The sequence below is a fragment of the Alexandromys fortis genome, unplaced genomic scaffold (assembly GCF_014885135.2).
Source record: "Alexandromys fortis isolate MF-2015 unplaced genomic scaffold, M_Fortis_MF-2015_v1.1 scaffold_66, whole genome shotgun sequence".
NCBI lineage: Eukaryota > Metazoa > Chordata > Mammalia > Rodentia > Cricetidae > Alexandromys > Alexandromys fortis.
In genome coordinates this window covers 8,122,228-8,149,308 of record NW_026067950.1, presented here as the reverse complement: position 1 = coordinate 8,149,308, position 27,081 = coordinate 8,122,228, and positions in this window count along the sequence as shown.

Sequence of the window (27,081 nt, the reverse complement as noted above, 5' to 3'; positions counted from 1 at the left end):
AAAAAAAAAAAAAAAAAAAAAAAAAAAAAAAAAAAAAAACAATAGAGTTAAGATTTTAACATCTATGTGAAAGGGTTCATGAGCCTCTACCCCAAGTGAAGGCTTCTTGTGGAGGGAGACTCAGTTTTCCTTAAGGGTTTGGCTCCAGTAGTTGACAGTGCTCCACTGAAGGCGCCACACCCAGAATGTAGGGAAAGCATAAATTGTAGCTAATGGGCTATGGAATTAAACGTATATGATTCCTTCTTATATATCTAAATAGAAACTGCTTTAAAATGAATAAAATACACATTTTGTCATTCTGATGAAACTGTACTAGTCTGTAAAGTTGAGAATAAATTAAAGGTGAAACTAGAATTCTGTGCAGCAAGATAAAAACACATGTGTTCTCTAAGGACTACATCAATTTGTCTTTCATTTCATCTGTAGCCTCAAAATAAAACCGAAAAAAAATATGTCTACTTCCCTTCTCCATGCAATATATTTAGACTGGAAATTAAAAATCATTAAAATCAAATAGTCACAAAATAAGTCAGTCATTATTTTCTTATATGTTTCATACAGTTCAATAGCCCTCTGATACTTTAAAAGTTATCAGTTTGGGATTGGAAGGATGGCTCAATATTTAAGAATGTTCTTCCTGAAGACCAGAGTTTTAGTTGCAGTTTTTATGTTGGGTGGCTCACAACTGTTTGGAATTCCATGCCCTCTTCTGGGCTCCAGGAGCACTCACACTCATGTGATATGCACATGCAGAGATACAGATATGTAGGCAAGCATTTAGTGAAATCAAATTAAATCCTAAAATTAAAAAAGTTATCCACTTATCAGTTTATTAAATTTCTATTGCTTTGAAACTTTCAAAGATATTAGTGACCACTGATGAATGAAGTTGACTTATCTCACTTGAACACAATTCTTGATACCTCTTTCTATCCACGTGTGATGTTATCTAGGTAAACTGTACTAGTTGTCTGGCTTTTAACAGAATAAAAACATGTTCAAATGCACAAATAAGATGACACTCTTTCACAGTGCCATAACTTGTCACTGATACAAATCACTTCTTTTATTAGGGGAATAATTCCATGAGCAAATAATAAAACACTGGCAAGGTAACAGATTAAATATGCTGCAAAGGAAATTGATCTAAGTTCATGGTTTGGGAACAATCTGAGGAACAGGGAGAAAGAAATACATTGCTGGGTGTGTGACCTGTAGTGGACAGGAGAAAAATGTCATTTGCTTCAAAATTTCTGGATGTAAACAAGCACTGTTCAACATCTGAGTGCACAATGATCTCTGACTTCAAATGTTGAGGTTCCTTTTACTGAGCGGTTGGTGATGTTCCCATAGGTGGCAAAATCTCTGCCTTGCAAATTAAATTTTTGTGGAATGTTGTACTAAAAAAAAAACATAATTAGTGCAGCATGAGATAGGAAGGTGGAGAGTGCAGTATAAGACATCAAACCACTCACAAAAATAAGTCAAAATATGGCTGCAGCCTCCAAGAACCCCGAGAAGTCATAAGGAGTCTATTGATTTTCTGTGAGACATGTATCACCCTAATCATTACAGCATAGAACCAGGTAATAGTTCGAGTCTACAATTATTGAAAATGCCTGTAATCCAGGTTACTGTGACAACCTTACCATTGTCGTGTCTAAAACTACACTCCTACAAGACAATTACCTTAACCTGCTTAAAATACTCCTGAGCTTCTGTCTCATTTGTAGGACATCTCCGGTCTTTGTTTTTGTACTTGACTCAGCCTCTCAGCCTTCTCTGTTGTGCAAATTCTCTTAAGCCTCAGTCTGATGGCTACTAGAATACTGTCAGCTTATCTTTCTTTTGAAAAATTTTTCCTACATTATATTTTGATTATATTTTCCCCTCTCCACACTGTCAGCTTTTGTTATCTGGGTTATGTGAGTCTTTTCATTACACTCTACTTTTCTTTCCAAATGACAGGAAATGGAGAGTAATGAATGTATTGTGTCACTGGGAAACGGTTCATTATTGTGACTGTATTCCCCATGCCTCGACCTGATAGCAGAATAAATCCATTTCACATACATGCTCTTCTCATTTCAAAATTAATCTAAGATTTAAAAATCCTTTAAGAAATATTCTTTCCCTCTCTCCTCCCTTCTCTCTCTCTCTCTCTCTCTCTCTCTCTCTCTCTCTCTCTCTCTCTCTCTCTTTCTGACCACATGAATGTTTGCTGTGTCTGCTAAGCAGAAAGGCTAGGATTAAAGTAGTGGCTTTGGCCACTGGCTTTGCCCCATTCCTTGACTCCCTGCAAATTTAGCTTCATGGTAGAGGTATAGGTGGGAACCACGTTTATTGCCACAACTCTGCAGGGTTTCTAGGTCCATGCCACCACCAAGACCAGCTGCTTATAAAACCATTTTAGCTTTAGGTAGCAGGATCTCTTTAGAGAGCCCCCCTACTTTTGGCGCTAATGCTGAGTCAGGAAGCCTCTTTTAAAGGCTTGTTACCTTTGCTTGCCTATAGCAAACAGAGCCCACCTGAGAAAACAATGCTACTGAGAAGAATGCTTGAATCTGTTCTTTTGTGTCTAGAATCCCTTCCTAAGCTCTTGCAGGTTTTATGTGAATTTAGTTGCTGAACATTTGGTACCATTTGTAGCACAAGCTCCAATAGGTCTTAATAATAAAAGACAGAGTCAGATATAGGAGAAAATTCTAAGAGATCAGAGAGACAAAGGAGCCAAACCTCTGCCAGCTTACTGCTCAACTACCCAGCCAAGAAGAGACTGAGTTCCTGTTTCCTCTTGCCTTATAACTTCCTCTTTCTGCCCAGCTGTATCACTTCTTGTGTCTATACAGGCTTCTAAAACTCTATAATTGACTAGTGGCTAGCCCCTCCCTCTGATTTTTAGGCAAGATTTATTTTTACAAACAAAATATATCACCATGAGGCCTTTATGCATTCATTAGTTAAACTGATTTCTTTAAATTTATTTTTATGTCTCAGATCATAGTGAAACTCACATTAGTTGTCAATTTACAATAATTACATTTTTATCTCCATGCACAAAACTCACGTCCATTCGAAGATCTCAGCATAAAGCTAACCACACTGAACTTCATAGAAGAGAGAGTAGGAAGTATGCTTGAAAGCACTGATACAAGACAGCACTTCCTAAATATAACCCCAGCAGCCCAGACACTGAGAGCAACAATTAATAAATGGGACCTCCTAAAGCTGAGAAGCTTCTGTAAAGCAAATGACCTGGTCAACGAAACAAAACAGCAGCTTACAGAATAGAAAAATATCTTTACCAACCCCACACCTGATAGAGGCCTGATCTCCAATATATACAAAGAACTCAAGAAATTGGTTATCAAAAGAAAAAAAATCCAGTAAAAAATTAGGTATATAAACTATAATTATGTATAAGTCTAATGACCAAAGGAAGTGTACTACATCATTTGATGGTGGCCAAACAAAAGTAAAATCTCAAAATTTTAACTTAAATTTTGATATTTAAAAAGTCAATGAAATGGCAAATTTACTTATATTTTGTCCCACTTCCTTATGCATATATATGTGTGTGTGCTTATATGTGTTTGTGTAAATATAAATCTGCTCAGCATACATAATGTTACTTGTGTATAGGTTGTGGGATTCGAGGGATAATCATCTGGTATTGAATAATCAGTTATTGTGCACCTCGACTCTCAACGTTCCTTAGATTTTTGTATATCTCTGTGAAGGTTTGAAATCTAATAATTTCCGATTCCGTTTGAGTTTAGATAGCCTTTACAGTTGGAATTTATTAGTATGGCTGTTGGCATTCCTAGGAGACACAATCTCACAGCAGACTCTCTCATCTTCTGGCTTTCACAATTTTTCTACCCCTTCCACAGTGATGCCTGAACCTTAGGTACTACTGTTGTGCCATAGAGAAAACCAGGCTCCACACTCTGCCATCTTCAGGACATGTTTTCTTCTTCTGTTGCAAAGGGAATTTTCCCTGGTGAAGGATGAGGACTACATTCATCCACGGAAATAAGGATAAATATTACATCTATGTAACAATGAAAACTGGGGTGGTGAATAAGAAAAAGACTAAAGAGGGCTAATGAGAGGTTTTGGAGGTGGAAATGATGTAATTTTTTTTGTGTGTGTGTGTTCCAATACATTTTAGAAAAGAAAAACAAAGCAACAACAACAACAACACACACACACACACACACACACACACACACACACACACCTTTCCTGCCTGTCTGTAACTAGACTTTACATATGGCCTCAAACTCCAGCTTTCCAAAGTCACAACCCAACTAAGAAAAGTGGTAAAGTGGTGGATGGAGGACACCCGCTGTGGTCTGTAATCTGTTTAAGAAGAAAACAGGCTGCAGAGTAACAACCCATCCTTGCAACTACTCTACCTTCTAAATACTATTAAATCTATTATATGTTCCCATTTTCCTAATTTACTAGTTAAAATGAAGAATTCAACAACCCCCTCAAAACAAACAAACAAGCAAACAAACAAACAAAAAACCCAAGTTCACTCTACAAATTAAAATGTTACCCATTTTACACACTTGGTATTCTTATCTACCCAGTTCTAAAGGCCTTTGGTTTTCTTACTTGGATTTATTGGAGTTAAAATACCCAAGCAAGGACCAGTCATACCAGAGTGGATGATTTTCACCTCCTAGTAGCCTGGCTTTCCATACAGAGGCAGTGGCTAACATGGTATGCTTGGGAAACCAAACACTTCCAAACTTGTTTGAGGGAAGCTCAAACTTCAGAAAATTTAAAACCACAACAACAGAGGCTTATGATTTACTGTGACTACTGAAATCACACAGTTTGGCAAGGAAATGATGTAATCTCAAAAAATAAAAAAAATTATTTTTATAAAGGCTCAAGGAGAAAGCAATTAAAAAGTCTCTGACTGTTTCATTGACTCCTTACATTCACATGAACCTCTTTGTCACACAGGACAAAGAGACCAGAACATTACCAGTAAGCCACAGCCTCATGGAGATGCACAGAGTAAAAGAAATATGTTAATTAAAGATATAAGAGCTAGATAGGAATATGCCAGAGCTATTGACCAAATAGTGTTGTAATTAATATAATTTCTGTGTGGTTATTTGGATCTGGTTGGCCAGGACACAAAAGCAGTCTCTGTCTACATTCCTCTTCATTTTTCTCTTTGAACTGTGCCTGTAAATCATTGCATGGGTCAGATTGAAAGAAAGAATCTATAAATCCATCCACTTTTTTTCCACCTTTGCTTCTATCCCATGGCCAGACTGATATAAATCAACCATTGTCTGTAGATCATTCCAAAGCTTATATTTGAGTGGATATGTTAGGAAATGTGTCATCATAGATCAGGAAATGATGCTGAATTTGTTTGCATCTTTTTGTGATTCATCTCCATTTCAGTAGTACATTTATAACTCATCTTAGGGAAAGTGGCACAGTTTGTGATAACCTTTAAAATCCATTTGTTAAGGTCTAAAACATCCTGTTGTATGACATAATTTAACACATATTTTGCATTCACAGTCATTAAGTTAGTTTCTCTAAGTCAAATATGAATTAAGAGTTCAGCCAAAAATGAGATCAATCTTTATGTTATATAAAATTTACATATGACTTTTGCTTAAGGACTTTAAAGTCATCTCTGTAAGAGTATAAAAATGAAATAAGAAGCATGCATATCTATGATATCTATCTATGGAAAAATTACTTTTTCAATTAAAATGTGTATTATTACCTTTATATTGATGCCATCTTAAAACACTTCACCAATAAAACTGCTATGAACATAGTTGAACAACTGTTCTTTTGGTATGAATGAGGAGCCTCTGGTATAATCCCAAGATCAGTGTAGCTGGGTCTTGTGGTAGATTTATTCCCAGTTTGCTGAGAAACTGCCATATTGATTTCCATAGTGGCTATATTAGTTGGCACTCCCACCCGTAATGGAAGAGTGTTCTGCTTGCTCCATGTCCTCTCCAGAATGAGCTATCAACTTGTATTTTTGATCTTAGCCATTCTGACAAGTATAAGATGAAATTTCAGAGTCATTTTGATTTGCATTTTCCTGATGGCTAAGTATGTTGAACATTTCTTCAAGTGTTTCTTAGCCTTTTGAAATTCCTCTGTTGACAAATGTCTGTTTAGATCTGTATCTCATTTTACTTGGTTTATTTGTAGTATCCAGAACCTGGAAATAACCTAGATTTTACTCAACCCAGGATTGGATTTAAAAAGATGGTACATTTACAAAACAGAATAGTACTCAGTTGTTAAAAACAACGACATTGTGAAATTTTTGACAAATGAAAAGAAATGGAGAAAAAAACAAGTGAGGTAACCCAGCCCAAGAAAGAAAACATGATTGGTGCCTACCCCAAATGTAATCAGAGAGGTTTCATCCAGCACTTGATGGAAACAGGTGCAGATCCGCAGCCACATAACAGGCAGAAACTGGGGAATCCTGCGGAAGAGAGGAAAAACGGGCTGTAGAAGTCAGAACCGTCAGACACCACAAGAAAACTGAGCTCCCAATGTCCCAAGGAGGAGCAGAAGGAGGGAAAATATGAGCAAAGAAGTCAGGACCACGAGGGGTGCACCCACCCACGGAGACAGTGGGGCTGATCTATTGTGAGCTCACCAAGGCCAGCTGGACTGCGACTGAAAAACCATGGGATAAAACCGGACTCTCTGAATATGGCGGACAATGAGGGCTGCTGAGAAGCCAAGGACAATGCCACTGGGTTTTGATCCTACTTCATGTTCTGGCTTTGTGGGAGCCTAGCCAGTTTGGATGTCCACCTTCCTAGACCAAGATGGAGCGGGGAGGACTTTGGACTTTCCACAGGGCAGGGAACCCTGACTGCCCCTCAGACTGGAGAGGGAGGGGAAGAGGAGTGGGGGGTGGGGGTGAGGAGAGGGAGGAGGGGGGAAATGGGAGATGGGGAGGGAAATGGGAGGCGGGGAGGAGGCGGAAATCTTTTTTTTTTCAATAAAAAAATTATATTTTAAAAAAAACTGACAGAATTAACTAACTTGGGATCATAGGGTGTTCACAGAGAATGGACCAACAAGGTAGTCTGCATGGGACTGATCTAGACATACCAGATATATGTTACAGTTGTATAGCTTGGTCCTTTTGTGGGTCTCCTAGCAATGAGAGCATGGTCTTCCTCTGACTCCTTTATTAGCTTTTGGGACCCTACTCCTCATACTGGATCACCTTACCCAATCTTAATACATGGGGAGGTGCGTAGTCTTACAGCAACTTGATATGCCATGCTTTGCTGATATCCATTGGTGGCCTGCCCCTTTCTGAATAGATTGGGTGGACACAGGAGGGGACTGGGAGGACAGAAGGGAAAGAAAATTGATGTTAGGATGTAAAGTAAATCAATCAATCAACTAATCAGTTCACCAAGTAAAATTAGCAGAGACTATACCTAGAAAGACATGAGCAGGTATCCAAGAGTTGAACTTTGAATATGTCCATGGTTTGAATTCTAGAAGTAAGTAAGTGTGTTGGTGTTTATCTTTATTACTGTACATATAAGGTAACCTTTAAATTTTCTTAAAATTGTTTGATGTTTTATTATTCTTTTACTTTTGTTTCTGTAAAATATGTAAGCCATAATGACTATTTTTTTTAAATATAATTTTTTTTATTGAAAAAAAAAAGATTTCCGCCTCCTCCCCGCCTCCCATTTCCCTCCCCCTCTCCCTTTTCCCCCCTCCTCCCTCTCCTCTCCCCCTCCCCACCACTCCTCTTCCCCTCCCTCTCCAGTCTGAGGGGCAGTCAGGGTTCCCTGCCCTGTGGAAAGTCCAAAGTCCTCCCCGCTCCATCTTGGTCTAGGAAGGTGGACATCCAAACTGGCTAGGCTCCCACAAAGCCAGAACATGAAGTAGGATCAAAACCCAGTGGCATTGTCCTTGGCTTCTCAGCAGCCCTCATTGTCCGCCATATTCAGAAAGTCCGGTTTTATCCCATGGTTTTTCAGTCGTAGTCCAGCTGGCCTTGGTGAGCTCACAATAGATCAGCCCCACTGTCTCCGTGGGTGGGTGCACCCCTCGTGGTCCTGACTTCTTTGCTCATATTTTCCCTCCTTCTGCTCCTCCTTGGGACATTGGGAGCTCAGTCCAGTGCTCCAGTGTGGGTCTCTGTCTCTATCTCCATCCATCTCCAGATGAAGGTTCTATGGTGATATGCAAGATATTAATCAGTATGGCTATAGGATAGGGTCATTTCAGGTTCTCTGTCCTCAGCTGCCCCAACAATGACTTCTCGAATTTTGCATGCAAATGGATGGAAATAGAACACACTATCCTGAGTGAGGTAACCCAGACCCAAAAAGATGAACTTGGGATGTACTCACTCATAATTGGTTTCTAGAGATAAATAAAGGTCAGTGAGTCTATAATTTGATCTCCTAAAGAAGCTAAATAAGAAGGTGATCCCAAAGAAAAACATATAGCTATCCTCCTGATTATGGGAAGTAGACAAGATTGCCGGGCAAAAAATTGGTTTTTTGGGGTTGGGGGGGAGGGAGGTAAGGGGAGATGGGGAGAGAAAAGTGTGTTGGGGAGGTTGGGGGGAACTTGGGAAATGGGATGTTTGGGATAAAGGAAGGTCGGATAGGGGAGCAGGGAGGCACACATCTTAATTAAGGGAGCCATCTTAGGGTTGGCAAGAGATTTGGTGCTCCCAGGTGCCCAGGGCGATGTCCCCAGTTAGTTCCTGGGGCAGCTGAGGACAGAGAGCCATAATGACTATTTAGCCACTAATCTACCCTAGCCAATTCTTCCTAAATAATAAAAGTTAAGTTTATCTATAAGAGGTAAGTCTGAAAATGTACATAATATGAAATGCTTATTTGGGGATTAAAATACATATATCTACCCTCAGTTTAGTTTTCCATTCACCTGAGTGGACACACAGTTATTTACCCTTCCAGAATAATGACATACAAGGACTATATAAGTATATATTGTGTACAAGGTATGTACATATAAATGCATACATCTACACTACCACACTATCACAAATATACAGACTTTGTACATTGTGTGAGCCTGAACTAAGCCTAACAATATATTATGTGAGGAATGAGTCATGAATGATTTCAGTTCTCACTTCTGGACTCTGGAGGGGACATTTAAAGTATTCCTTTGGGAAGATGTGCTATCATTACTTTCTTGAGATTACACCCTAGTTACCTTTTAGAGTAGTACACTTTCAACACACAAATTATGTGTTTATGCTTCATCACTTCACAGTGTAATTCTCAACAAAATGTCATTCTCTTTCAAGTCTCTCAGTCTTCAGCATCTTATTTCTTGATGACGAACAGGAACCATCAGAGTGACAAGGACAATTGGGAAGTTTTGTTGTTAATGTTTTCTCTCAAAAAATGTTGGCTCAAAAAAAAAAAAAAAACTCCACTTCATTGTTGCCTCTTTCTTTGTTTTCTTGATTTAATCCGAGGTGTTTTCAGCCTTGTTAACCCTTAAAACTTGTACTAAAACCCACAGAAGCCTGCATCATATTATCCTAAAAATGTCAGCCTACTTCTCTCTATATATATTTATAAGTAACAAAACGTATTTGAATAATAAAATGAACGTGTGTGTGTGTGTGTGTGTGTGTGTGTACATCTTATTTTGTACCATGGCTACTTTAAACTAAGTATCATAATATACAAGACTTAAATAACATTTCCTAAAATAATAAGCTACAGAATATTGAAACATATAAATTCTCTGGTACAGAAGTTTGGAAAGATAGAATGAGAGAAAAGGAGATATATTCAAGATTTGGAAAGTATACATTCACAGTGCACTCTTGCGTATGTAAAGCCCCGTGTCTTTCAGTAAGGAATATGTTTAAACTTGTAAATCGAATGTGTCTTCAATGAATGGGTATAGTAATTTATTTTTGCTATCTAACACCTATTAACATCTTTACAAGAAAAGGTTACATGTGTGTTCTTGCTTGGATTAATATCAAATTATTTCTCCAATATTATGTGTTATGCATTTTTGTGATCCGCTATAAATTCTGAAGTCTAAACTGGTTTTACAGAAATAAGGGTAGAAGCCTAGAGAAAATCAACAGATGCTACAATTTATTGAGGTGACTTAAAGACTATTTTCTTAGCCAGACAAGCAGGCCAAGTGATGTGGGATGACTGTAGCTCCTGGAGACTTCATGTTGTTCAGAACAGACAGGCTGGATTGGTGGTAATTGTGTTTGGCATGTTTAGGGAGAAATGTTGTCATGCATAACATAGTTTCGTAAGATTGTTTAGCATACCCATTTTTAGCTCTATCTTCAGGAATTCCAAATTTGAACAAGCTCTATCATCAGAATTCAGGATTTAGATACCTGATTCAGTTTTTACCATCGCCTCCATTGTCTTCATGTTTACTCCACCACAGGTAGTATGACAAGGAGTCACATGAAAATAGTTACATGGCTAGTCTACAAAGAATATCCTTCTCTGAGCTGACAGGTACAGAATCCCTTACTTCAGGGCTACTGGAAGTGAACGCACACTGCATGAGCCTAGCTCTCACAGCAAATAACTTGTTCCTCTGTTGGTTACAATCTTTCTGTCTCCTCTTCGTCTATAACACTGAGTCTTAGGTTCAGGAATTGCATTACAGATCTACCCCTTGAAGACAAGCACAACAAACTTATTTCTTCTCTGCCTTTTGTGATTTTCTGTAATGGCCTTTCCATCTGCTACAAAGAGACATTTTTTTTTTTGTTGGATGAGTGGATACCTATAGCTTATCTTTGAGTATAAAAATAAATATTTAAAACTCAGTTACACTGGTTGAGTAACGTGGGGATTATAGTTTCTGCCCCAAGATCATGGTTTCTCTAGTCCTGGGTAACTGTCTAGGTTTCAGCACCAGGAATTATTTCCCCTTGTTGAGAGGGCCTCAAGTCCTACACTAGATAAAGAACTATGGCAAGGGAGTAATTCTGAGAGCAGGAGAAAGTCTTTCCCAGGGAAGACCCCATCCCCCATTTAGTTGTCTAATAAAAATTGGCCAAGACTGAATCATATACATAAAAGTAACATTATACAGACTGAATAGGTTCTATTTATATATTTATGACAATTCGCTATCAGAATTACATGCATTATATTATATATACAGAAAGAAATAGAGGCCATGGATTTGAGAGAAAGCAGGGATGTAGATGGGAAACGATGGGAAGAAGGCAGGGAAAAGAGAAAATTATGCAACTGTATTTTAACTTCAACTTAAAAATAACAATTTGGACTGCTCAGGAAACTCTGAAGTATACTTTCCACTAGATAAATAAGAATTAAACAAGCCATAGAAATAAGAATTACAAATTATATCCAGGCTACAGAATAAATTGAACATGTAATTTTTTACAACTATTGGAAAATTAGAATTTATTGGAGAAATCTGCTAGTGTTTTTAAATTTATAATGCTGGGAAACTAATTGCTCCAAAGTTAATTTAAGAGTATTGATGAAAATTAAATTAATATCCATTTGCATATTAAGTATATTGATTATGTATAATTCTTCTGTAATTATTAAGATATATAAAAGTTGATTCAAGAAGGAAGTAAAACAAAATAATTGACCTTTTATATATATTTTCAAATTCAGTATGTTATCACCATGGAAATCTTTAAGTAGTACTTAGTTATTCTAGACAACACAATGACATAAACCTAAATATTTCTTTAAACACTGAAGAGATGAAGCAATCATAAAATCAGTTCATTTCTCATGCATGTGCATCAATGTGTGAGTGTGCACACAGAGATACCTGCCAGTGTATGAGTGTGCACACACAGATACATACATGAATGAGTAAGTGTGTATAGACAGACACACAGAGATATCTGCATGAATGTGTGAGTGTACACACACACAAACATTCACAGATACATGCATGATTCTGTGAGTGTGCAACACACAAACACATAGATACCTGCATGGATATCTAAGTGTTCACATACACAAACATACACAGATACCTGTATGAATGTCTGATTGTATACATACATAGGTAACTGTGTAAATCTATGAGTGTGCACTCACACAAACACAGATATACATATGATTCAGTGAGTGTGCACACACACAAACACACAGATAACTGCATGAATATATGATTGTGTATACACACTAATAGATACATGAAAAAATCTGTGAGGGTGCACAGACACAAACACACAGAGATACCTGCATGAATGTCTGAGTGTACCCTCAGACACCTGCATGAATATCTGATTGTATTATACTCACATAAACACACAGATACCTGCATGAATGTCTGAGTGTGTATACACACAAATACATTCATGAATATCTGAATGTGCATACACACAAACACACAGATACCTGCATGAATGTCTGAGTGTGTATATACACAAATACCTCCATGAATGTCTGAGTGTATACACAGACAAGCATACACAAGTACCTGCATGAATGTCTGAGTGTGTACACACACAGATAACTGCATGAATCTGTGAGTGTGCACACACAAACACACACACATACCTGTGGGATAAACATCACTCATTCTCTTTGACAGCACCTGAGGACTTCTGCTGTGGAGTGAACACCAGTTTTTGTTGGAATCCTAACTTAATCCCAAAACAGGGAATAATCAGGCTGAGAAGACAATGGCTCTGGCCAGTACAAGCAGATCAGGGTGTCATGTAATGACATAAACCTGGAGATTTTTCTTCTGTGCTTCCAAAGAGTGTATGGGGGAAATGGAAATGATTGTCGAGGGTGCTGAGACAGGGCCTTCGACTCAGGATGGGCACTACAGACAAAGGGCTATTACACTGTACTCCCCAAATCTCAGAAGAAAATGGAAGCCTCTGCTTGAACTCACATAATAGGTGTTTCACTAAAGCGCCTATCGCTTTATGGGCAGCATATGAAGACATCCACTGTGTCAGTAAAATATCTCATCATATTTGCATGCAAAATTTCCATTGCTTTTATTTTGTCAAAAGATAATTAGATATAAAATCATATGTATCTTTTTTAGATTTATTATCACCTTCTGGAAAATGGATTTCTCCTACAGTTTTCTACTGAGCCTCTCGGAATTTGTTTGTATCACTCAACCTCATTGTCTTGGTACTCTGCAAAAAGCTTCTTTGGGTTGTATATCAAAAGTTTTCTATTTTAATACAGTGAAATTATGCTTAATTATGTAACATTAGCACTTGCTTTTCCATTGCATGTATTGAAATTGCTTACAAATAATATTAAAAACATGAGAAACAGAAGAAAATGTGAGAACCTAGGATGTTAGGGTAGTACAATAAATAATTCGAATTTATTATCTTTGGGCTAGTCATTCTCTGTGAAAGAAGGAATGATGTGTTTCTTAACAGGAGAATTACATTATAACTACTACTTAAATAATAAAACTCATCATTCAAGAGACTCCTTCAGACCTGCACTTAAAGTGATTTATTCAGGAAGCGAGAGTGCTTTCATTTGTCTCTATTCATCGTGGGTCTTGCTTTTGAGAGCTGGTTACAAATCTAGCTGTATTTTGTCAGCTGCTTGAGTTCAGCTCTTCCATTTGTGAACTTGAACTTCAACTCTGTATTGTCAGAAGAGTGGTACATTACTGCACCGTTAGGAGTGTAAGACGACTTTAAGAGAAACTATTTTATATTTATGATTTCAAATAAGAATCAATTATAAGTCCACTACAAATCACAAATTGATTAATGTGTCTCAGGGCAGTTTAAGAGAATTTAAAGGCCAGGCTACAGACAGTCTTTGGTCAGTAATTTTGCGAATTTTGGAAACTGTGTTTTTCAATTATTTGGTGGTCTGGTAGGAAGAAAACATCCTGTTATGAGACAAGCTGCATTGTTCTCCCTCCCACCTTACCTTATGCTAGTTCAATAAAACAGCTCTGCTGGAAAACATGGATCCTTTTATTACTCTGGCTCTGCTGCACATCTTCATAGCCATAGCTTTGCTAACACACCTCCTTGGTTTTCGAGAAAGAAGAACTCACTTGAAGTCCTTGTTAGCAATTAATAGAACCTTGAACTTGATAATGAATCAAAATATAACTTTTGGATCAAAATAATACAATGGCTATCAAGATAAAATTCAGGTAAAGAAAAATGCGAAATGTTATTCCATTTGGATTTCAGTATAATTTATCTCCTTGAAAAGAAAATAATTGAAAGTCATATAAATGTATTTTTTCTGAATTTTTCTTTACAGGTCTATATTTAACTCAGTCCTTAAAATATCAGATTATTTTTATTTTTTAATATTCTTTTTATTGATATTTATTGAGCTCTACATTTTTCTCGGCTCCCCTGGATTGGATTGTTGAAAAATCTTGAATTTGCGGTTTCCCTGCCTCAGTCTCACAGGTGTCAGGGTTAGCAGGCATATGCCATTGCTTCTTGATTTAGTATTAAATTCCTTATCACAGGTGATATGATTTTTAGACCAACATTTGAATCTTAGAACTACATGTAAGTTGTGGTGATACACAAAGAAATTTTTGAGGAAGCATGTAATGTCTCAAAACACATTCTGTAGCTCATCTAAAGAATAGAATAGATACTTGATTCAGGAAGCATTTCACAATTCTGTTGTTCTAAGTTTAAGGCAGATTTAAGATACTCTGGTGATAAAAGAAGGACCACTATACTTTTGTGCCTGGCATTACATTCAACAATCCAATCCATATTCATATTGTACATTGTATTATTTCAAGTTCGGAAAGTTGTACCAGCCTAAAATAAAATGTTCCCTGGTAAATACAATGAATGGCCCCAGCCAATTGTCTAAAAGCCAGGACAGGAAAAATGACCAAAAGCTTTGAAAGCTGAAGTGACTTCCCTTCACTCGGATATACCTATTTATTTAGACTTCTGCAGGTGCATATTAAATGAATTTCTCCCTGTTCTTAAAAATTGTGTGTATTTCCCTGCTCAGTGTCCTAACTAAAAGTTTGTCCCTGTGCCCCTTAGTGAGTAGTTTATTTACAACGATCATTCTTGACTTATTTCCTTGAATCTCAACAATTATTCTCATATAGTAGAATATTTTCAGTAAGTATTTTTTCATTATTTTAGTTACCCCATGCAGTAACCCACACACTTCTCAACCCGTGACCCTTTGGCCTATGTAGCTTCCTCTTCACTTTGTCATGACACATTAATAACTACTTATACGGAAAACTAAATAAACATAAAACATTTTCAATCTATTCTTTGAGGATTTTCTGTATGTGTATAATCTATTTTGATCTTATCTACCACTATTCACCACCAGCTCCTTCTAATACCCCCAGATAACTCTTTCAAGTTTATGTCTTTTTATATAAGTCAATAAGCCCAAGTATTGCTGTCTGTATGCACATATGTTTAAGGTCATATACAGGAACATATCCAACCTACCAGAGGCCAAATGTCTAAAGGAAAAAAAATAAAAACTTTTCACTGTTTACATTTTACTATTTTTAAATATCTGTGATAAAATGTGGCGATAGCTTTAAAATTACTCATCCAAATTGGGGTGCTGCATGAACAATGGTTGTACTGAGGGAAATCCATATGAATTAGGAAGAAATGATGATATTACAACTATTATCACTGGTTTGAATCTAGTAGTCTTAAAGGAAAACATAACAAGGCAAGAACCAATTTATACCAAATAAATAAATAAATAAATAAATAAATAAATAAACTCATACAAGAACATACTCTCTAGGGAGAAAAGCCATTGATATAGGTCATTCTAATAAATACTGATTCAAAATTAATATTTTAGGAAGAATTTTCTAGATTGGGTTTGAGCAAAACACCTCATTCAAAGAGGTTTCTTAATAACTTCCAAAAATATTTTAAATATATGACTTTTTATAATTAGCTTTCAAAATATCAGGCCACACTATAATGATGAATGTATAAATACTATTAATACTTGAATTAATAAATACTATTGATTCATCTTTCTTATGCCCAAAGTTTAAGCCTATCATAAGGAAACTGTGTGTAAGATAAGTAGGCAGCATAAGGGCATAAAGCTTTCCAGTCGAATTCAGTCAAAATCACTGGCACTTCTTAGACCTCATTAAAAGATTTTCTTGAAAAAAAATATCTAAATCTTAAAGCTAATTGGATTTCTGACATTGTGAACTTAAGTCGTGTGTCTAAGAAAGATTTTTATTCAAAATATGTCATTGTAAGCATCATTAAATGTTTACCTTAATTTCTAGAAATGTCTGTGTTCAGTGAAAAGAAACCATATCCTATTCTCTAAGAAGCATGTGGACTTGATGGAGTTGACTTTAGGAAATAAGGTCTGTTCTTGAGAAGTGGCTTGAAAGTGTCACTGAGTCTGTCACTGGATGCCATCCACATCTTCAGAAGTAGATGTGCGTTCATACACGGGCCCGTCCTGCTGTGCTTAGAGGGCCTTGTCTCCTTACAGTCCTTCACCCCTGCTAGCTCTTAGACTCACTCTGTCTCCTCTTCTCTAGTGTTTCCTAAGCTCCGCGGAGAGGGATGTTTTGGAGACATCATATTTAGGACTGAATGCCCCAAGATCTCTCAAGCTCTGCACATTGTCCAGCTCTGTATTCATTCTGTATTTCCTGTATTTATTCCCATCTACTATAGAAGGAATCTTCTATGAATATGTGGCAACACATACACATAAGGCCTGCAGGGGTCTGGGCCAGATGGGGTCCCAGTGTTGAAAGCAGAAGTAGAAACAATCCCCCATCTCTAACCCAGAAGCCACCTGCAATTAAAAACTGCTCTCAAAGAAGAATTCATTTTCTCCAGTGGAATCTCAGTATGTATACAAACCACTCTTAAGACCAAGTCCCAAGTCCAGCAGTAGATGGCCATTAAAAAGATGAACTCAATGGCATTTCCATATTTTATAGGGTCTTTGTCTGGTAATGTTTTGTCAGAGTATGTTTTCTCTTAAATCTTACAGGTTCTTTACCTACTTATTATGGTTTCTGGTTCTGTGCTTTGAGATTTCTGTGTGTGCAAACTTGTATATCTCTGCATCTACATATTTGTTTTTTAGGCGATGCTCTTTTTAACTATTTGTACTTGTTTTGTGATATTCCAGTTTGCTTATTTTTATCTTATTTTATTATTTTTTTAGATGTCTGGTTTTTGGGTTTTTTTTCCTAACAAAGGAAAGAAAGAGATTTGGATGAGAGGAAGATAGATCTAGGAGATCTAGGAGAAGTTGATAGAGAGGAAACCATAATCAAAATACATTGTATGAAAAAGTATATTTTAAATAAAAGAAAAATTAGTAAATATGTGAACATGACCCTACAGTTAATCTCAATTCTGAAGTCATCCTACCTCAGAACTTCAGTTTGGAAGTTTATATAGATATATTATGTGTGTAAGTATGAGTCAGTTTTTTCAATTATGTGAAGATGGATATCCTGCATACAGTCTAGTGAAAATTTCCCCGAAAGAGTTATCACTGTTCCCAAATGCAGATCATATGGCACAGGCACGAAGAACCAGTCATGTGTACCCTGACGTGCAGTCTAAGAAGAAAGAGCGTACTGTCTAGTGAGCTGAAGACCAACGCAGTGGGAGCAGTGCAGACAGCAGATGGGATATAAGCAAACATTTGGCCCCCTGTCTGCCCAACACAATGTGCTGCAGGTGCCTCTACAGGGAGCAGGCTGAAACTCAGCTGGACAAAGGATAAATCTGTCACAACTCTGTCCCACTTACAGAAGCAATGTTGAGGAAGAATTTACTAACTCTTTGAAGGGAAGATAGATAAGATCAAAACAGAAAACCAACACTAGAGAGGTTCTGCTACTAATTAGCTGACTGAAAAGGGGTTTAGACATAAGATGAGGAAGGAGAGAGAGAAGCGTGGTAGGCAAAGGACCTGCTCTGTATAAAAGGACAAGCTGTGCTAATCTGAGAACCAAACTGGTCAAGTTTTGTCAGCTGAATAGGAAACTGTCATGAGTGTGCCTCTCCTGATTCTCTTGTATTTCTCTACAGTAAAGTCAGCCTCATTTGTAGGTTCTGAGAAAGGTAGAAATTCTAAAGAGGATTTGAGAGTCTGGGTCCTAAGAAAAAGAGAGATGATGGAGGTGGGTCTTGTATCTATCTGTTGCTTTCATTGGGTAATTAATAAAGAAAACTGCTTGGCCCACTAGCTCTAGCCTTTTACGGGCTAATTCTCATATTTTGACTAACCCATTTTTAGTAATCTGTGTGGCACCAGTCTTACCGGGAAAGATTCAGCATGTCTGACCTGGCGGCTTGCTTCATCACGTCTGCCCTGAGAGGAGAGGAGGCATCTGAGCTCACTTCCTCTTCCTCCCAGGATTCTGTTCTGTTTACTCCACCCACCTATGTTCTAACCTATCAGGGCCAAGCAGTTTCTTTATTAATTAACCAATGACCTTCCTCCATCAGAGAGATACTACAGTGAGGTCTGAGTCCCAGGAAAAGACCCAGATAGATTAATGTCCATTGGACAAGCTGAAACTAAAACACATTGATCTCTTAAAAAACTCAGTTTTCCTGGTTAACTTCTCACTAACTTGTTTATTTAATATGTGTGCCATTAATATTTAATGCTACAGTTGATCAGTTAGAAAGCTGAGAGCCTTGAGGCAGGTTGTTTCCTAATTTTCTGAGAAATCACCATACCTATATCTAAATACTCTACCAGCTTGCACTGACATGAGCAATGTGGGAGTGTTCCCTTTACCCCACAAACTCCCCAGCATAAGTTGTCATCACAACCTTTCTCAAGACCCAGCAATACCACTGTTGGGCATATACCCAAAGGATACTCAGTCTTACCATAAGGACATGTGCTCAACTATGTTCATAGCAGCATTGTTTGTCATAGCCATAACCTGGAAACAACCTAAATGTCCCTCGACCAAAGAATGGATAAGGCAAATGTAGTACATTTACACAGCAGAAAAAAATGACATCTTGAAATTTGCAGACAAATGGATAGAGCTAAAAAATATCATATTGAGTGAGAGACAAAAGACAATTATCATATGTACTCACTCATAAGTGGTTTTGAAACATAGAAGCAAAGAAAACCAGCCTACAAATCACAATCTCAGAGAACCTAGACATCAATGGGGACCCTAAGAGAGACATACGGGGATCTAATCTACATGGGAAGTAGAAAAAGACAAGATCTCCTGAATAAATTGGAAGCATAAGGATCATGGGAGAGGGGAGGTAGCAAGAGAAACGAAGAAAAACGTAGAACTCAATATAGTCAATAGGAGAAAAAGAAAGGAAGCTGAGAGCAAAAGGCATCTTCAAAGATAGAAAGTAAGCTGAATCTCTCTTCCCACAGCAGACATTCATCGCTAGTAACTCCTCAGCCTTGTGAAGCCCTCCTCATTCCCAGCTGGAATCTCTGCTGGCTTGATTTTGTGTAGGTCTTCCACCTGCAGTCAGGCCTTGGCAAGTTATTTGCGTATCCCAATTAAGAACAGAAAACACTGCTTCTCAGCAGCTCTCCACTTGCAGCCCTCGATAGGACAAGGCTCGTGTTCTAGTTGATGGCTATACTCATGCACAACAGATGCCACAGGGGGATGCCACAGGTTTAAAGAGAGTTGACAAAGCTATGAGGGAAAAGGAATAAAGAAGATGGTGGAGGTGAGGAGTAGAGATGGATTCGAACAAAACACAGTATGTGCAAGTGTGAAATCGCAATCAACAAGTTAAAAAAATAGAAAATGACCTTAATTGTAGAGGAGTTTCCCTAAAGAAAATACCAGGTGGCATATGAATGATAACTAAGTAATTTATGTTAGTATTCTCATATTCACTATGCTCACATAAGACACTACACCAGAATCTTCGTGCACAGATCATGACTAACACGATTAATAAGAAAATAGTTTTTGGTCATTGTCTGAATTTAAACTAACTTCATTGAGGGCCACTAACAAGCGGTCCCCCCCTCTAACTTTTCCCTATTTCCAAATACAGCAAATATAATTGGAGGAAGAAGCACACAAGTCAGCTTTCGACCACCAGTGTAGTTGGAGGAGGACGAAGAACAAAAACTCTGCTCTGCACCACCAGTTGCTGGTCTTTGCTGGTTCTGTGTGCTTGGCGTGATCTCCTGCAAACAAGGTGAAAGACTCTTGAAAGACACACTAATAAGAGCTATGTGAAAAACAACAAACATTACTTTTAACTTTCTCTTCTTATAAATTTTTGTAGTGATTAATAAAGCCATAGAAACTTTATTCCACTAAAATATTTTGCAAGCACAACTGCTGTATTTATTTCAAAACCACCAATTAGTTTGCCACCACTCACTTTAGGGGAACAGATCCTACTAGACAGAGGAGGCATGTTCCTTCTGAGAACACTTTAATTTTGTATCTAAAGACAGAAAAGAAATGCAAAAGAATAAACATACTGATTTACCATGACTTTCTTCTATTGAATTTGTGTTGCTACTTTCCCTCTTCTTCCAAAACAGTTATAACTTTAAATATAGGTATTTTCGTACACACAGGAAGTTTCAAAATCCTTCATAGTTTGAGATCTACAATATCATTATTTAAATTCTATGGTCAAGCGCTTTGGTAATTCCCTTCTGCTAGTCTTAGAAAAGAGAGATTACATATAATAGCGAGTAAGCGGCACATAAACACTAAGAATCCAGGGACCACAGGATACTTGGAAGGTCGCTAACTCTAAAGTTAATCGCATTCTTAGACAAGAGCGTTCTCGAACACTTCAGCTTCATTGTATTTTGAGGTTAGGGCACAATGACTTACTCAGCCACATCCTGTGCACCTGTATTCAAAATGCTTATAATTAATTTTTTTTGCCTTTTGTAGTGATTTTTATTATTTTAAACATTGCATTAAAATAGCTTATCAGGATGACTGTTTTCTAAGTGCCCTGGGTTTCACACTTGAGGTAAGTGGCTCACAGTAATTGTAATACCGTGGCAATGATCCTGAACCAATACAATTTCAGTTATGCATAAGAATTTAGATTGTTGTAAAAATGATTTCAGACCTTTGTGCTTGAGCTCCTGAATCAGGACTTAACAGAGTCAAAGAGGCGTACTTTTGAAAGGTCTTAATTCTCTTGTCCTACCCCATGTTCAGGCCTTAACAGAATGCCAACATTTAGTCACCAAAGATCTTCATATAACTCTTTTGAAATATTAAGCAGTAGAGGCAATGAATAGTATTTTCTATTAGAAAAAAATAGGGTCACCATTTGTAGTTCTTCTGTTTTTATAAAATCTGGAGAAATGGCATTCACAGTGTGATCTCAGAAAAAAAATCCAGGTATCTTTTTATTTGTTTGTTTGGTCTCTTTGCTAAGACTTTTCTAGCTGGCATCACTTTCAGTCTGAACGGTTATGAAATCAAAAAGGCCGTGGTCAAAATGGAGTCATATATTATACTTTGGTCTTTGCATAATATGGGTATCAATTACACAGAGTTAAAATATAGAGTTTGCAAACATTTTACTTTATACCTTTTTGCATCCTTTTAAAGCATTTATTAAATATTTAGTACATACCCATTTGTGAGGTTACAAAGAAACAAAATATATATAGAATAAAAAATAATCTCCACTGAGTTCTGCTGACATAATGCTTGAAAAATACCTTCAAAGGAAACCATAAAATATTTATTAGTTCAAAACCATGTTAGATATTCTAAGACAGCTATGGCTTCATAGGTTCTCATTAACACATGGGAAACAACTGGCAAGCCCATTTTTTCTGACCTGTAAACTGAAGGTCACATTTAAAATACACAAGATGCATCCACAGAACAAATGCAGAATTCAAAGTGTTCCTCATCACCAACTTTAAAAACAATTTAGTTCTACAAAACATAGTAAAGTGTTACATGTTACGAAGAAAACTATTAATTAACGTAGGTATTGTTAGCAAAGTATAAGATGTAAAAATGGAGAATTAAACACCAATCCTTTATTTCTTTCACATTACAAGTTGAGTGTTAGGATAATATTAAATAAAAGAGGATTTCACATGCTCTCTTGGTATTCCAGAAACACTAATTATAAAGCTTTTGGGAAATCTTAAATTTACTCAAATCACTAAGAGACCCCAAGAAAGGAAAGAGTTAGCTTTATAAATGTTGTAATAGCAACAAGTTATGCATTTTCCAAGCCCCACATGTTATTTATCTGTACTTCCCCCGTTATTCCATCACTTAGGAAAATTGAAAGATGAAAGACTAACACTGAACCACTATTCCAAAAGGTTCGCTAAGCCCACAGCAATGATAAGTTAAATCCCTTCTATATTCTGTCAACTGTGCTCATTATCAAACCTGATTTACATTTTCACAGTCCAGCTGCCAACATCCAAGGCCCTCTGCTTTATGACATGACCACAGAGCAACCAGCTGTGAGGCTTTATGACGTAAACACAAAACAACCAGCTGCGATTGTCAGATCCTTGGGAATGAGAAAGGGACATCAAGGCAAATCTTTTTTTCTTCTACAATAGGAGTAAACTCTATTGCTGACAGACGAACAAGATTAAAACAAACCAACAAACTAGAAAGAGCCAAATCTGATAGATTATTAATTTTCATCTGGAATATACTGTATTATTCTCAAGCACTGATGCCTTGTTCTCTGTGATCTGTCAGAAAATTATGACACATTTTATTCTCAAGAACATCGTTTCTCTTGTATTCCTCACACAAAGTCTTCCTTCCTCCAGCCCTGCAATCATCACTGGTTCTCATTATGCACCTGGTAATAGGTAGTGCTACTCACTCCAAAATTCTACTACCAATAAACTTTAGGGTCATCACTGTTTCCAAAATAACTCTTTATAAAATTTGACCTTAAATTTTAGGTTTTATTTCTACTAGTGAATAATGTCAATCTAATAAAGTTAAAGACGTTTTCTAATGTCACATTGAATTTGCTGGGGTTTCTTGACCCACAGCCTCTCCCATTTCTAATGGATAGATTTAATATCTTTACCTTACTTCCCATGGTGACAGTTATCCTGTTGTCTGGTCAAAACCATGTAATGGAGAGACAGAATTTGCTTACATAACATGTGTCAAGAGTTGCGTATCTGAAAATATACTGTTATCATAACCTACTAAAGTTTTACTCACTGGCCTTACACACCCAGCCAAGTTACTATTAGCATTTAAAATGTATCTCATGTACTTTTGTCTATAATTCTATTTAAACCTAATAATTAAAACATTGTTAAAGGTTTGGAGGGATAATAGGTTGCGTTGGTGGTAGAGAATAATGTAGATGTGATAAAGATATACTGCATACATCTATATAATACTCAAAGAACTAAAAACAACTACCAATTATTGAGGATAAAATTAAGAAAATACCAAATTTATCACAGTAAAAGTAAACCAATTGTAGAGTAAAACAATGCTACCATAAAAGGGGGTTATTAAGCTTTTTGTCATTTTTTCCCCTAAATCTGTATTACAGAAGGCAAACATGCTTTAGAAATCGTTAACTATCTTTTGTGAAGAGTCATACAGTGACATCAACTGCCACTTGAGGATCCGATTTCATGGCACTTTGCCGTCTAGAGATCCCTGTCTGGTAACCAATTGCATTTTTATTGCTTTTATCTTCTTTAGTACCTGAAAAGAAGTTCTATTAAGACTCGTTAACTCATTAGCATGTGCTTAACAGGGTGTAGGTTCTGGGTTTATGGTCTGTCTAGCCAGGTAGTTTCCTCCCTCTATTTAACTAATTCCCTGTAGTCATTCCTGCCCAGTTTTACAAGATCAGATTGGAACGCTTACAGTGTAAGCCTGAGAGTGGAGCAAACAGACAGAGACTAACTCAACATAAACATACCAGTGGTGTCCGGTAACTTTTGCTTCCTGCTCCTGGTAGCCTGTGTATAAATGATATTCAGGCATCTTGATCAAATAGATTTTGTTGGTGGAATCCTAAATATTGCTACCCAGATCAAGTCCAGCTAAACAGGCGGTGCTCATAGGGAGCAGGTTGGACAGAATGCATCTAATATACAGTCAGTCTCACGTTTGGGAAACTCAGCTGGAGAGACGTTCACTTCTGAAATGCCAGAGGCGGAACAGAAGGAAGATATTCAAACTGCCAATCAAAGAAAGACCCTAAGGCATGGAGAGCCGGAAAAGGGAGATTCCTGGTGTTTGTGGTTGTAGGTGAAACCAATCACAATTCATTGCAATGTCACACGGGATTTGATCAATGTTTTTGCATTGCAAAATGTATCTGATTTCCATTCTCTTCCTCCCATTCTGATAATTCTATGTCACTATTTATGGTAATATGAAAGTTATACTATTCGTTGTCCTAGAAAAATAAAATAAATATCTTCACTTCTTTTACTTGTAAAAAAATATATACTACAGTTTAGGGATGTCTAGTATCTGAAAGCTGTCATACGCTCTTATAGAAAAAGAGGATGCATCTACAAATTACTTTTCTATCCTTAACCAACTCTATTCTCTGAACTCAAGGACAGATATGAAAAAAGAAAAAAAATATGAGAAGTGTACGCAGGCTAGAACCCCAAAGAACCGTTGGAGGAAAAAAAAATTCTCAGAAATAGTACTGACAAATACGTGTACTTTCCAAAAAACCCTGCCTCAGATTTTTTTAGGAACATGCTACTACCTTAGGTCAAAGATTCAGAAGTTGAAAAACATGGGTTTGCAGCCAACGAGATTCAGTGGGTTTTGGGGTAAATCATAGCTAGATGCCGTCTCCTTTTTTTAACCATTTGACATTAATTTCAATGCCTATTTCTATAGCACTAATGTGACTCTTAATATCTATGTTCTGGGCAGGCATTTCCTCATGTTGATGAAGTCAATGAAATGATAAAATATGAATGATTTAATATAGAGAGCAGTACGGTGAGCATAAGTGCTTTTCATTTTTTAGGCCACCTGAACAAATTTTGTCATGTAATTACTACTATTCTATATCCATGGGGCCGCTAGTGTTTCTCTCTTACTTGCTTCCTATGCTTCTCTTACACATACATGCAAACAGAAATCATGGGAGAGTAAGAAAGGATATCAATAAGAATTTTGCATTTGTAAGAAACTATAACATATTTTATTTGAATATGAAACGTGTACGAGTAGAAATTCTGGAAGGCTCCCAAAAAGAAAAGCATAAATCAGAGAAATTTTAGGATGTCAGAGTCTTTTTGTTAGCAATTATTATTTAAGTTGGTAGATATCTTTTTCTTTCTAAAGAATCAAGCCCAAATATTAGGAAACATCAGGACTGATTATGAACAAACTATGGATGCCATATTCACAGACGTTTACTTTATTTTCCATATTACATACATAGAGAAGCAAGTTAGTGACTTCCCGCCAAATTTCTAACTACTCCTAGTGTGGAATTTGGACTTCCTTTTAGCTTCTTCTAAAATCGTGGCTAACTTAGAGAAATGGAAATATTCTTCTTGCCCAGATATTATGTTTTATGGAAGCTTTCTGATTAATCTTACACACATTCAAACATTGTGTATCTAGCTTTCTATTAAACATCTAACTCTATCAGAGAAGTTGGCGTCTTTCAGTGGGTGCCTTGTGCTTGCATTTCCCTGAGCATCCTGACCTGGGATAAAGTGGAAATGAAGACAGTAAGGTGTGGAAAGTCATACCCAAGGGCCAATGTTGCTGAGCGATTTACCAACTTGTTTCTCAGTGAAAACCCTGAACCCCTGTTCTATTCCCGCTTTATTACACCTCCAAAGCACACTGAGATAGCTCATCCTGCATCTTTTATGCAAGATTTCACTCACTTTGACTCCTTTTCTGGTCTCTGGGATTTGAAGTGAGAAGTTTCCATTTCTGGGCACCAAAACTCCATATCATAAAATCTATAGGTAGAAAAAAAATACAGAATCTGATCCTGTCTGTGTGCTACCCTGTAGAGCTTTTTAACCAAAGAGTGTCTGAGAATTGGGATTTACCTCACAAGACAGTGTAATCATAGAAAAATCTCAGCCCCTCACAAATGATCATAGAAACAATGTAAGAGTTAATCGATATACAACTAGTTGGTAGTTTTCTTTGAGTTTAAATTGGGACGAAATGAAGTCAAGACACTTCTTACCCCATGAGAGAGAGGATGGATCTAACATCATGAGAGAGAGGATGGAGGTAATGATTATAGAATATAGGTGAGCAGTCACATGAGAATGGAACGAATGAAGGGATTGCAGCCAATCAATAAACCTCAACTAAGTGTTACAGGCTATTTAATCCCTGCGAAGCCAGAAGTAAAAGAGATGCCAGTGTGCAACAAGAGACAGCATGGTGTTAAGCTGTAAAATACCATTTGAGATGTAAGCTAAAATAGGGAAGAAGAGGAGAGAAGCTGTGCTCCGAGGCAGATATTGGTTGACTGGAGGATACATATTTTCCCGTGATATGCAAAGCAATACAATTTTTTTAATTTATTTATTTATTAAAGATTTCTGTCTCTTCCCCGCCACCGCCTCCCATTTCCCTTCCCCTCCCCCAATCAAGTTCCCCTCCCTCGTCAGCCCAAAGAGCAATCAGGGTTCCCTGCCCTGTGGGAAGTTCAAGGGCCACCCACCTCCATCCAGGTCTAGTAAGGTGAGCATCCAAACAGCCTAGGCTGCCTAGGTTCCCACAAAGCCAGTTCGTGCAGTAGGATCAAAAACCCATTGCCATTGATCTTGAGTTCTCAGTAGTCCTCATTTTCCGCTATGTTCAGCAAGACCGGTTTTGACCCAGGCTTTTTCAGACCCAGGCCAGCTGACCTTGGTGAGTTCGCGATAGAACATCCCCATTGTCTCAGTGTGTGGGTGCACCCCTCGCAGTCCTGAGTTCCTTGCTCGTGCTCTCTCTCCTTCTGCTCCTGATTTGGACCTGAGATTTCTGTCGGTGCTCCTATGTGGGTCTCTGTCTCTGTCTCCTTTCATCGCCTGATGAAGGTTAATATTCAGGAGG